This window comes from Fukomys damarensis, unplaced genomic scaffold (genome assembly GCF_012274545.1).
Source record: "Fukomys damarensis isolate Sample0158 unplaced genomic scaffold, DMR_v1.0_HiC HiC_scaffold_17, whole genome shotgun sequence".
Taxonomy (NCBI): Eukaryota; Metazoa; Chordata; class Mammalia; order Rodentia; family Bathyergidae; genus Fukomys; species Fukomys damarensis.
Genome location: NW_022900929.1, coordinates 55,145,562 through 55,159,615, shown reverse-complemented (window position 1 = coordinate 55,159,615; position 14,054 = coordinate 55,145,562). Strand labels below are relative to the sequence as shown.

At 36.3% G+C, this 14,054-nt stretch overlaps 1 protein-coding gene across 7 annotated transcripts in view; it reads right to left on the bottom strand.

The window, feature by feature from the left end:
• Akap6 (A-kinase anchoring protein 6) overlaps nucleotides 1–14,054 on the bottom strand; it is a 577,020-nt gene that overhangs the window by 472,877 nt on the left and 90,089 nt on the right. For 4 of the 7 annotated variants that reach the window (XM_033765126.1, XM_033765131.1, XM_010633583.3 and 1 more), the window contains exon 2: nucleotides 11,219–11,411. The exons of 2 other annotated variants lie outside the window; for them this stretch is intronic. The gene's annotated coding sequence lies outside the window, so the exon portion shown is untranslated. Of the gene's footprint in view, nucleotides 1–5,139; nucleotides 5,161–11,218; nucleotides 11,412–14,054 lie in introns of those variants that run through there. One more of the 7 variants, XM_033765129.1, reaches the window with a different exon arrangement.

Sequence of the window (14,054 nt, the reverse complement as noted above, 5' to 3'; positions counted from 1 at the left end):
TGGAGTAACAATGTCAATTTCTAAAAATATTTCATACCCCATAGGAATAATAAAAGAGAACCAAACATACTGACTACTAAAGAGAACCAAATTTACATACTGGCTACTAAAGAGAACCAAATTTACATACTGGCTACTAAAGAGAACCAAAATTACATACTGGCTACAAGTTGACCACCAAGAATATCATGAATACAAGCAATGAAATAAATACACCAATGTGAAATACAAATAGTGTGCAAACACTACTGTCCAAATGATTGTTCCAAAAAATTCATATGAAATCCAGACTTCCAAGGTGATGGTATTAGGTGAGGCCTTTGAGAAGTAACTAGGTCATGGTGGTATAACCCTCAGGAATGGAATTAGTGCTCATATAAGGGAGGCCTAAGAGAGATCCCTTGACCCTTTTACCATGTAAAGATACAGCTAGAAGGTGTCGTCTGTCAACCCAAACACAGACTCTCAACAGACACTGAATCTGCAACAGCTTGATCTTGGACTTCCTAGTCTTCAGAACTCTGAGAAATACATTTTTGTGCTTATTAGCCCACCCAGTTGATAATATATTATTATCGAAGCCTAAATGGACTAAGATAATAAAATGTTTCCATCTGCCTGAAGGCACTAATTAAATTTAAAATATTAAATGGATGGGCCAGTGATCTAGCTCAGTGGTTCCAAGCGCAAGGATCTAAGTTGAATCCCCAGTACCAAAAAAAATTTTTTAATGAAAAATAAAACATTATTTTGAATATCTTTTTGAAAATCATAAAGCTGAACAATTGAAAGATACAAAGAACCCTGTAAGTGAGGTATAAAATATTAGAGCTAATAGGAAACAAAAATCAGTAAAATTTAACCTTTTTGTTCTCTCATAGAAGAAATCAAGGTTCAGGAAGATTATGACAACATGTACTGAGACTCAGGTTTCTTACTTCTGGTTGAGAGCTCACTAAAGTAGACTATAGTAACATGCTATTTTAACACAATAATGTCCCTATAGATTACAAATGGCCATACCATGTATTGCAAATGTAGGAAAGTTCTCAGAGGACATAATTTTTATCTTGTAAGCATCATGAAGTTGATAAAAGTAAACATTTTAAATATGTTTTATGATCACAAAAAACACTTCTAAAATTTAACAGCATTACATTTCCTTATTGAGCCTATTAGAGGATAATCAGATCAGTTCCTTCTCCCAGGATGTTTTCCTAACTGCTTTTGGATATGGCTTGTCTTCTTAAAGAGTAAGGCATGCTAAAAATAGTTTTTTGTCAAAATGGTTTGAATTTCAAGAAAATGAAATCTCACACCGGCTTCCCTGAGAAATAAATACTCCCTTCAAAAGCATGACATTTAGAATATACCTTGATATATAACTCAACTGTAGATATCTACTACTAAAAGACAGTTTGTCTCCAATTATAAAAAAATTGCAGAAATCAGATATCTTGATTATTTCCTTCATTTATGAGGCTATCTGTTCTAGCTGAACAACCATACCGAGTTTCTGTGATTTGCTTTATTTCTCATTACAATAGAACAGGGAAGGGCTACTTCTTTCCTTATTCTTCCTATCAAGGTGCTTTCATCATCAAAGGCTCTGAAATTCTACTAGTCTATCAATCTCAGATTTATAGCTATGGATTTATGATTTAAAGGAGAATAAATAACTCTGTTCTTAAAGGAGATTCAAATTCACTAACAAGAAAAAGAGACAACCACCAGAAGAAGAATCAATATATTTTTTAAATGACCAGCAAACTCCCAGCTCTCTTGCCCTGTAGAGAAGAGGATATCAGCATGGCCCATGCAATATCTATGATTTCAATGAAGAATTTTGAACAACTGAATGGAATATGTCCTAACCATTAGCCTTGAGGGTTTCTTGGCATGCGATCTAGAATGGCGAAAATCACTTGAGGGTGTTTAGCACCTTGAAAATGATCACTGCAAAAGAGAATTAATTTTCTATATACTACAGAATACAATTATAGTGTCTCCCTTGTGGAGTTATGTGGATTAATTCACTCTTGTCACAAGTATTTATTGAGCACATACTATATGCCAGGCACTATTATAGAGGCTAAGGAAAGAGATATTATTTAACAAAATACACAAAAAATTTCTGCCCTTGTATGACTTACATTACACTAAGAGGAGAAAGTAAAACATGTAGTTTTCAGTTGATATTGAGTGCTATGGAAAAAGCAGGGAAATAAAATTAAGTGGTATATGTGCTTGACAGAGAATAAGCTTTTAAAATATTTAACAGTGTTTTCCTTTTTGCTAATAAAGCTCTGAAAATGATTTCCTTGGTTTCAGGATTGGAGTCAAGGACAACTATTTTCTTCTTAGGGGAGTAATAATTTTATCCTATTACTTCTGAGTACATAAAACAATAACTTTTAACAAATGTCCACTTTTAATTTCATACTATAAAATGGTTATTCTCCCTACTTTTTTTTTTTTTTTCTTTTTGAGACAGGGTCTCCCTATGTAGTTGAGACTGACCTAGAACTCATTATTCAGCCCAGGCTGGTCTCAAACTCACAGCAAGCCTCCTGCCTCAGCCTCCCAAGTGCTGGGATTACAGGTATGTGTCATCACGCCCGGCCTCTCCCTACTTTATATGTGGCAAAAATATCCAAGAACCACAAGTCATAGATCTAATAATTTAAGAGCAAGAATCAAAAGTAAATATATCCAGCTACAAAACCCATCCTAAAAGGCTCTGTTTTCATTGAATGTTTAGGTACAAAACAGCACAAGATAGTGAGTCAAGTGCTCACAAGGTACTTACTGCCCACACCGTTTACTTTCCCCACCACCAGTGTCCTGCCCTGAGCATATCAGTCAGTCTATATACACATATGGAAACTGATGAATTTTAGTATTCCAAAACTCAAAACAGAAACCTCTCATTTGGTATATGTTATAACATAAAAAAAATCACTTTAGATTTGGTAATTTGGAATTTCTATCCAGTTGATGTTCTAGACTATTTTTGAAAAGGAACATTTTGTTTCCTCAGCAAGCTGGTCCATGGCATTCACTTTACTACTTCTTGTTTGGATATCTAGCATATACATATTACATTTAGATAAAGGTGGTATAAAAATCAAAGTACCAGAGACACTATAATGCTAAGTGAAAAAAATAATTAAACACACAAGCTTAAATATCACATGGTTTCTCTTCTATGACAACTCAAAATATAGATACCAATAGGAAATTAAGTAGACATATCTTTGCAACTGGGAAGGGGACCTAGAAATGGAGTGGGTAAGGGAAGGGAAAGATGAAGGATTAAGGGAAGGATTAAGATGCATTATGAACATGTACCAATTCCCCACAAGGAACATTATGTACTAATAAAAAATGAAAAAAGATCTAATAATCAGAGAAAAACATCATGCCAGACATCACGATACAGTATCTATTATTTTCCTAAAAATAATCTTTACTAAGTAAAGCAAAACATATGGATTTATTCTACTTCATGGAAAATAAGCCAAATAATACTAAAGAGCAAAGAACAAAAGGAAAAACCTTCTAATTAAAAGGTGAAAGAATGAAATATGTCTCTTCTTGTTTATTATATATTTTTTCTTTATCTCCTGCCTCTCAATTTATTCCTTTTCAGTTTAATCAAAATTCAAATCTTTAGAATTCCTCTTATTGATTACACATTTATTACTAAATTGGTGTCTTAATTCACCAGTCTGACCCTTTATTAGCTCTCTGAGCAATCACACCTGGTTTTGTAGTTATTTTTTTTTTTACCTTTGTTTTCATATTTGTCCCTTTTTGTTGGAGCAAATGCCCTTCTAAAGCAGGTGTTTCTTATAGTATTCTAAAAGATGGACACCACTCCTAGTCAAAGCTGAAGAAAGGTGCATTTCTCTAATTTCTTGCTATACTACCGGCCTCTGCATTATCAATCCCCCTCCCTTATTTTGTTTATTTTTAAATAAATGTGAACTATAACAACAGCACTAAAGGATAATTTTTTAAAAATATATTTACATACCTGTTTTCATTTTTGCAATTTCCTACCGCCTATGGCCCTACTGTTCAGGTATTTCTAATTGATCCTCTCATACTTTCTGAAAGACTGCTAATATGTTTTAAAGGGTCATTCTGTCTTGATTCACACATGAAAACTGGACTGAATTCAGAACATACTCAAACAACTATTAAAAGCTAAATATCAGTGAATTATTTCACAAGGAGCAAATCAGAGGAGATCCAGTGTCATTTGGAGTTAGGTGGGCTATTTCTATGTTAATGTAATGCGAATTAAGAATGGCACAGAGAGGAGGGTCTAGGGGGCTGCTGGTAGGAAGACTGATGGGTTCATAATCCCAGAAGGTGAGACTGGTCAGACAGTGAGAAGGTCAGACAGTGAAACTGGCTGAGGCAGAAACAAACTACGAGCATTAAGAATTGAAAAAGATAAGAGTGGGAGAAGAAACTGATTCTGAGTGGGCCAGCAAAGGTAATGAGTTAGGTATTTTTAAAAACATTTAAATCAAGACATCGAATAAAGAGAACAGAACATAAAAGGGCAACCACAGATAGGCCTAGAGCTTCATCTCAGGTATGTCCAGAACAAGAGAAGTTTACAAGCACAGCCCAGATGACACAGTGTTAAATATATGAAAAGCTCTCCAACTAATATACATATGTGTCCTATGGTTGCCCTTATTTGTAATTTTTTTTTTCTTTAGCACATAATCTTGCAGATGGTAGACATCTGATGCATCTGTTAACTGTTAACTACTGGTGACATTTTCTGAAACATCTGTTTTTATGACTAATACAGTGGTGGGCATGGTAAACATCAGGATTGTTAAAGGGTATAGAGCAAGACTATGAGTTCCTAGGACTTGATCCTTGCTGAAAACTCAGGCTTCCAAGAGTTGAGAAATGCCCTTATTAATTTGTCAAGTTCCCATTTCTTTCATATAGTCAAAAAAGAGAAAAACAACAACAAAAAGGTTACCTTTTCCTGTATAGCAAGGGCCACATCCATATCAATTCTCTGACAACTTCCTGTAAATCTGTAGATTAACGGATTAATTCAACCACTTTACACTGTGAAAAGAAGGGTGAGAATTCTTCACCTACCTAAGGTTCAGCAGCCAGTGACCAAAATCTCATTACTTTAAACAATAATGGTGGATCCAGACTTCAGATCATTAACAGCCATGCTAGAGAAAGGTTCATTATAAATATTGACTGTAATTCCCTTTTTAATTAAAAAAATGTGGACTGTTCCTGCAGTAATATAACCTCAAATTATAAGCCTCGAGCCCCCTGGAGAGAGAAAACAGAAGATAAAAAAGAATAGTTCTTTTTAAAAACTGCATAAATATGCTATATAATTTAAATGAGAGTTAAACAAAGCAGGGGGGAGTAACCAAGTAATAAACAAAGGGCAACATTGAACAAATAGGATGGTTAATTGTCTTGCTCTACAAAGAAGATTTGATTTCTCCCTTGAAAGCAATGATGGTGGCAAATAAACATGACCTACCAAACATCTTCAGGTATAATGTAATATGTCCCTCATTGGCTATAAAAGAAGTATCACTGAATTACTGTGCACACTGCTAAATTACCACAGGAAAAGAGTATGGGAGTTTTGCTCTGGGTAGTTTTGTCAATGGTCCTTTTGATTTGAAGCTGTATAATTTTGGTTTCATTGTTCCAAAGTTGGGAGGTAGGGGAGTTTCAAACTAAAACACCTACAGGGCTCAAATAGTATCAGCAGGGGTATCAAAAGGGTCCTACAGGACTGGCTACATAATTTATATATAAAATGTAAAATGAAGATACAGAGCCCCTTATTCAAAAATTAGTAAGAACTTCAAATTGGCAACAGAAGGGAATTAAACCAAGTGTGAATTCAAAAGCAGGGACTGTGCATACAGCACATATTGTATGTCCATGAAGCCTACCCTAAGACAATACAAAACAGCTGCAGCTGCAGGCCAGGTTCAGCTCATGCATTTACCAGTTTGAGATCTTGTTCTAAAGATTCCACATTTTCTCCCTGGCTCTCCTTGTGACAAAAGCAAAGTTGCAAGATGTCTGTATGGGTTGGAAACATGCCTTTTGGCTGAGGAGCAGAGAAAAACATAGTGTAGTTTACAAGGGAAACAAAGCCTCTCCTTTATCCCCAAAGTCTTAAAACTGACTCGAGGATTCTGCATGTGGAAAAGAAATCTTATGCCTTATTAATTCAAAATACCTGAAAGTTTGTTACCATAGGTAAACTTCTATAAAAAGTAATATTCTTCTGAAAAGCTTCCCACTTATAGTTCATCTGCAGAGCTGGGCATTTGCAATTACCATCAAAAAGGAAGTGCTTATTTGCTAGTGATCTGCAAGTGATTATTTTTTGTCCACTTAGACACACCAAACTGAACATACCCCCTACACACATGAATGCATACCTGAATATTTTCATTAAAATACAGTAATAGTTTTAAATACATTTGTTAAAATGATAGTTTAGAGAGTGCTTCCTATCTGTAGTGATGTTTGTAAGGCATGCTAGGGTGAATGCACAAGACTGGAACCTTGTGTGCCACATATCTCCACAGCATACTAACTGAAATGTTCAATATAGAGGGCTCTCTGGAAAAGCAGTTTTTAAAGTTAAGAAATACCTTTCACAAAAATTTTAAAGATCTTTCCTTAATTGATCTGTTAAATACATTTCATGCCACCTGCCTCACAAGTACAAGGACCCAAGTTCATTCCCTGGTACCAAAAAAAAAAAAAAATTTATATTTCTACATGTCAGTTTATCAAATGAGATAGACATATATTTCTTAGACTAGCTTATGCTAAATAAATCTTAACTGCCACACTGGCCTTGTCTATACTCAGCAGGATTTTAATCTAACCTAAACTGGAAGAAAAGCTATTAGTTAATGCAGTGGGTTCACCTCCATATATAAACCACATATGCATATACATCTATATTATGTGTAGAGATAGCAAATTTATCTATTAGCACATAGAATAGAAGTAAATAGAAACACTACAGAAGTAAAAAATCAGCTAAACATTTATCTTTTTTTTTTTCTTTTTGGTCTCTCCCTCTAGAGTGTAGGAGGAAAAGGTATTTTAATCTGTTTTGTGTTTTTGCTATGTTCTCTAACAATGCCTGGCACATAGAAGATACTCAGTAAACTATTCCTTGAATTGAATTGAATCTACAGCATGTTCCTATGATTAGAAATAGAAGGGAATCACAGACAATACAGTAGTACCACCAACTTCCCTAAATCCCACTGGATATTTTATTCCCAAATTGATACCTAACTTTTATAGTCACTGTCCTTAGAAGCTCTGTTGCTTTCTGATCAGCCTCTGATCCCCGTACCTTATGCAGCATGAGTTTAGGCCTTCTTGGAACAGACTAGGATAAAGGTTAACCTCTTTCCAAAAAGGAGAAATGGCTAATAAGCCCCATAGAATATTTCCAAGTACTCACTATCTTAGAATCAATATCAGTGTGTGTCAGTGTGTGCATTAGCCCCACATTTAAACAAAGAACAGCCCTTAGAGCCCAGTAATGACACTGGGCGGGGATAACTGGGGATGGGCAAGATGATGCAGAGATGACTGTATCAGCTCTCTCAAACATAAAGCTTCCAGGATGTTGCACAAGACTATTAGAGTATTCTTGTGCTTGGTCAGAAATAGAGAACATTTGGATTCATCCACTGATATATTCAACAAAATAAACGCTGTTTTTATCTTCTTGACTCAAGACATGGATTCAGATTACACCTTCCAGACTGTGAGAGAAGTTTGTTTCTATTCCTTGCCTTCCTGGAATTGCCAGGGAATGCAATGTCTTAAAGTTACCACACTGCTACATTAGTAATAAGGTAGGTACAACAAACTTGAATCATTAATGACTCAGGTAAAGTCTGCCTTTAGTGAAAATCTATCATGCTCATACTCATTCACATAGCATTTTCCAGATCTTCATAAAAGATATGTCAAGAGAGGGTAATTGCAAAAGATCTGAGCATTATTAAATCTACATTACTTAAATCTTTAGGATCAGAGTAAATATTCACATCTGACCAAGATTCATGCTCATCTTTACAAAATTGATCTGAGTGTAGTAAATGAGATTTTCTACATGTATAATCTGACTTTTCCAATTAAAATGGTGAATAGGGTATGTGTGATGGGATACAGGTGACTGATCCATATAGTATACACATTTAAGGTGTCATAAAACCGGAATGACTGTGGGCAAGCATGTGGGCTTCACAGCCAAAATGCATTGGTTCGGAATACTGGCCGAGTCGCTTACCTATACGACCATAGCCAAGCTTGTAGCTTAAGAATTGTTTTCTGAAAAAGTGATATTATTCTCTACTTCCTAATATAATTACAAGGGCTAACTAATATATACACAAAGTTTAGTCCAGTAACTGATACATAATAAGAACTGAGTAAATTATAGCTGTGGTTGATTATAATAATAATTATGATAATTATCCCCACAATGACCTAGTTATCTTAAAAGAATTAACTTCTTTGTAACTTTGTAATTCAGTAATGAAAATCACAACCAAAATTATAGGAGGTTAACTTATCGTGAGACATCATGGTCTAGACTTGACTACACAGTAAACATGATCTTGATGATCTTTCAGACATTACTGTAAAATAAAATTATTTAAATTCTAGAAAATTTCAGTAAGAACTAATAAATGCAACCATAGAGGAGCACTCTCTTCCTTCCCCTAACCACACATACACACACACACACATTCACACAAACCATCCACCCCTTGGGGATGTATTATATTTAGGCTTAGCCAGTAATTAAGACACACAGCTAATCAGGGAGCAGCACAGGATGTGGCCCTCTGAGAAGAAATAGAGTACCAGTTTGACAGCTCCGATTACCAGGGCTTTGTTCTGGAGCAAAAAGAGCAGAAAAGCATAAAGTTGTGGAACTGTAACAGTGTTTCGAAATTTGTGGGGGTGGGGAGGATCATAGGCTTGTCTGAATTGGGAGGATGTTGCACTAGATAACTGCAACAGCCCACACCCACAAGTGCCCTTCCCCACCCTCAAAGCATGACTTCACTTTCTAACACTGCCCTTAAGGAATCTGGCCTCTGCGACTTCCAGTAATTGTACAAATCACCCATGATGAAACAGCTGAGAGCACTGTTAGACAAAAGGGACAAGAATTAAACAAATAGAGAACTCATTAAAATGCTGCCTTTGGTTATTTTTTTTTACTCCTAGCAATTCGTGCTACCAAATGAGTCTTTCTTCATTGCTTTTCATTGGAAGTAATACTTTAGAATTCCAGGCACTGAGTGATTTTCTCCAGACTCATAATCTAACTGCTAGATATATTTGCCCTTCCCCCATCACCATCTAGCACTCCTCCCTGTCACCTTAGAGCTTCTGACTTAGCTGTGTTCACACCCAGCAGTCCCAGCAGAGCTTTCTGTTCACAATATGCGACATAAAACCGCAGGCAATGAACAATTCATGCTCCTAAACGCTAGTGATAAAGCTAGGCTGAGCTGACCTCTTCCATCCTGTACAGCTGCACATCAGCCATACAGGCTTAAAGGACTGAGAGTAGCATGTGTGTGATGTGGAATAAACAAACTAATTAAATCCAAGGTCTTTCACTCAAGCTAGTGCCTAATGGGACCAATATGCTCAACTCTATGCAAAAAAAAGAAAAAGAAAAGAAAACACAAGCAAACAAACAAACAAAACCACTTCACTTTGCTAGGGTTATTGCTTTCCTGATTCCTATGGTATATCTGTTTTAGGTTCAATAAACATCCTTAAAAAAAAAACAAAAAGAAAAAAAATTCAAGGTTTGCCATTCTTTCCTGTAATACTTTTCAAATATATGCTACCAACTCCACAGCACTGAGCCACAAGACCACTCCCTGATTCTAAGTGGACATATTGATCAATTGAACTGACATGTGTCTCCTCCTTTCTCTCCCCTAGAAACAATTAGTTGCACTAGGGAAATCCATTTCATTTTCCAAAACAAAAGGCAACATATTGCTCTTTACTGATGCTGTTATACTACATTTTTTAGAAAAAAAAATGATGGGGCTGGGGATTTAACTCAGTGGTTCTGCTGCCTGCCTCGCAAGCACAAGGTCCTGAGTTTGATCCCCAGTACAAAAAAAAAAAAAAAAAAAAAAAAAAAAGATGAAGATATCAAAATTCAAAGCTAAGAGTTGAAATAAAAATGATATGCATTTATCTACAATTGCAGCATTGAGTTGAGGTTTTGATTGAGTTAAGAGGTTTGCATTCCCTATAGTGATTAAGGAGGATTCTGATATTTATTCATCATACCAGATTTTGGATAAAGTTAAGCAAGAGACAGCAGCAGTATTGCCACTTGAGAGGCTTTCCCAGGGTTACCTGTGACAGCAACTGCCACAGAAAAGAGACTTGTTCCCTTCTTGGTTATAAGTCAGCCTGCAAACAACTCTAGCTATTTCAGAGACTAGCTAGAGATGGGAAAATATCGTGGCAGTCTCAACAAACTATGGAGGACACCAATTGAAGAACTACCATATAAATCAAAGCTCAAATCATATCATTTGGTTTAAATCTTTATGCTTTTAATAAATTTTGTCTTGAACATGCAGAAAACCCCCTTTTCACATCAGGGTTATGCCAAATGCTTATTCAGCATGCATTTTTTGCCATGAAGAAATTGAAACCCAGCCAAGTAAGAACTGAATTTTATACTGCAAATCACAAAATATTTTATAAATCACCAAAGCAAATAGGAATCAATTAGCTCTATCTCATAAAAACAAGAAATATTTATCTTTACAAAGCTTAAATACTGTGAACTACTCATTTTAGAGCTTATTTGGGGATTTTTGCAGTAGAAAATTACCTTATATTTATAAAAAAAATTCTATGAGAATACTAAAATTAGCAGACATAATTACAGCAAAAATAATTCTTTGCATTTTGATTCCTACATGACTCTTACAGGCCTTTGTTTTAACCCGGCAGCCTGAAAAACAGATTTAGGCAAAACAACCCTTCTTTCCTCAATCCATTTTAAGCAGACAACATCCCTCCATATCTGCCTTAGCAGACGCCGACTAGCCAGCAAAACAGCCGTGCAATTAAGGCCCAGACATTTAACACTCACCATCTCCTGCTCCCACCGTCTTCTTTTGATGTTTACAGCACATCTGTAGGATGAAATACTAGGAGATGCCTTGTTTGACCTGCTGCATGATGCTGTGACATCAGTTCAGATGATGCAGCTCATTATGGGAAAGACTGTTGTTACTATGGCAACTGGGATGTGCTAGGAATCCTTGCTGCATTTCTAGTGGAGCCTGAGACAATACGGAAGCCCAGTAAGAAACAGACAATATATGCAAAATTTGGATCAGAGGAAGAAGGCTTCTCATTGGACTAAAATTTGTAACTTTTATTTTTTCAAAAGGTATTTCCTCGAAAATATTTTGGAAAAATTAAAAATTACCTCCCCTTGTTGTTATACATTTAGAAAAAAATGAGATGAAAGCATAGATTTAGTATTATGCAAATAAAAACTAAAATGAATACTGCTTAGAGAATTTGACCTCTTCTTCTGTCTGGATAGTAGAATTGTATCTTTCCTAAGGTTATTAAAAGGAATTTTTGCTCATCTGTCAAAGACCAAAAGAATAAAGTACAGAGTGAAAAAAAAATTGTTAATGAAATATAAATAGCTAACCAACTGATTCTCATTCTAAAGTAAATAGGCTCTAATTCTCAAAACACTGCCAAATACTTGGCCAAAGAAATCTGCCTTGACCATTTCCTCTGGTGGACACCAACCCACAGAACCTTCATGCAGAGTAACCCAACTCTCAGCTAAGCTGAGAATAAAGTGATGATTCTAGCAGGCACACTACACCACACTCAACTTCTAGAGACTCTTCCCCTGCAGAGTACATTACCTACTTGTGACCTAAAGGCAAATGTTTTTTGTGATCAAATCTAACAATTGGAACAAGTGGCAGTCACACTAGAACATTCTAAAGCATGGAGATTCCAAATATTTGGGGTCTGCTTTCTTCTCTTTGGAGAAATAAGACCACCTATCACACAGAAGGAGATTACTCATGCCCTTCCCCCACAGAAGCTGGAGCTGTGAAAACTATATTAAACCAAGACACAGTGAGGTATTTCTCCAGTTGTTTAAAAAAAAAGGAAGTCTAAAGCAATCTTTCCAATCTTAAGCAAAAACAAACATCAGGTGGTGACAACCGGAGAGAAGGAGACACAGAACAATCCATCTCTTGCATATTTAATACTTACTTGCTACTTACAGAGACAGAGTCAAGCTAATCTGTACTCTATCTTCAGAACTCTGAGAAAAAAACATTTTAAAAGTGTAAAATATAAAGTGACCAATTATGTTGTCATATCCTACCTGGGATTATAAACAGCACTGTTAATCAAGAGTATGAGGGGTAGGGATGAAGTGGCAGGAAGAATTCAGGCAGTGATTTGTAAATAGGGGCTGATAAAATGCTTGAGAGGTGCCAAGATCCTAGCAGGGTGCACCATCAGCCTTGAACAAAGCAGCCCTGCCCTGGAAGGGAAGCCAGGATTGTTAGGAGACCAAGAGCAAGAAGCGAAGCTTCCAATTCCAGTCTCCTATGCTGTCACCAGCAGGGCAGGGCCTGACTCCCTCCTTTTATCTCAGACTACAGGACACCTGCACCAGGGAAGGTTAACAAGCAAGTTCCAGTGCAAAGAACATTAACCTGGGATTTAACAAACTCAAATTCTTCCTGTGTGATGTTGGGTCAATTGATTAACTCCTCTGGGCCGCAAGCGTTTTATCTATAGAAACAATGACCATGATTTTCAGGGGTTTTGTTAGTAATGGAACCTTTTCTTTTAATGATACAGTTCAAAGCTAGACTGCCTTGAGTAAGGATAAGAAGCCCAGAACCAAGACTGATATGCACTTCTACCTCTCCCCCACCCTTGTTTGTCCTAAACTCACCCTTTCATATATCTCTGAAGAACCCCTCAGTCTCTGGATAAGATAGAGTAAAAGTCATAAATCTGGAAAAAATTATACTTTCCAGAGCTGAAATCTCATGGATCTATAAAGAGAAGAAGGTAGGATAGGATCAGGTGTTCCACACTTGAATATGGATTTTCAGGAGGAGAAAAAAAAATCTTATTAGTCTGCTTTGCCAGCATCAAGTCATCTATTTGGTGGGAAAGAATGAATGGTTCATCAAACGTGAGGCCAAGTCAGACCTTTTATAAGATGAACCAGGTGAAAAACTAGCCTACAAATGGGCCCAGATTGGCTTTAAAAGGTGATTTTTTTTAGCAGAAGTCATGAAGTGTTTTCCTTGCTTTGCGACTAACCAATGACAGTTCACTTTGGAGTTCCCAAGGGCTTTTCTCTATGTTCCTACATCCCTAATTCCTGGGGTTTTTTTGAGAATTGCATGGAATAACATATACTGGAGCATTTTGTAAACCAGAACCTTGTTAATGCTTTCATTAACAGCACACTCACCTCATTAGTGGAAGTTCTTCAACTCTCAGATACCAGACTTTGGGATAACATGATTCAGAAATCACCAGCAAAGTCTGCACACCTATCAAGGAGGACCTACTGCCCAACACTCACTTCAGATAAGATCAGGAAAAAGTAAATGACAGGGATCCTCCCAGAAGACACAGCCAGGGTAATGGACAACACAGAACAAATAAATTTGTCCTGGAGAACAGAATCAGGATCAGATCAGTGAACTGAAGCAAGAAGCTTCATACTTAAGCAATTAGGATTTCAGAATTGTGTGAGAAAGCCTTAAAAATTATGAAAAAAAAATTTTAAATATTATACAAACAGCTGACCAAATGACTGTAATTCTAAAATAAATAGGCTCAAAAACATGGGCAAACTTCATGAGACAACATGTGTTTCGCATTCTGCCCCTGGCTCTGTTCCATCAAGAAAT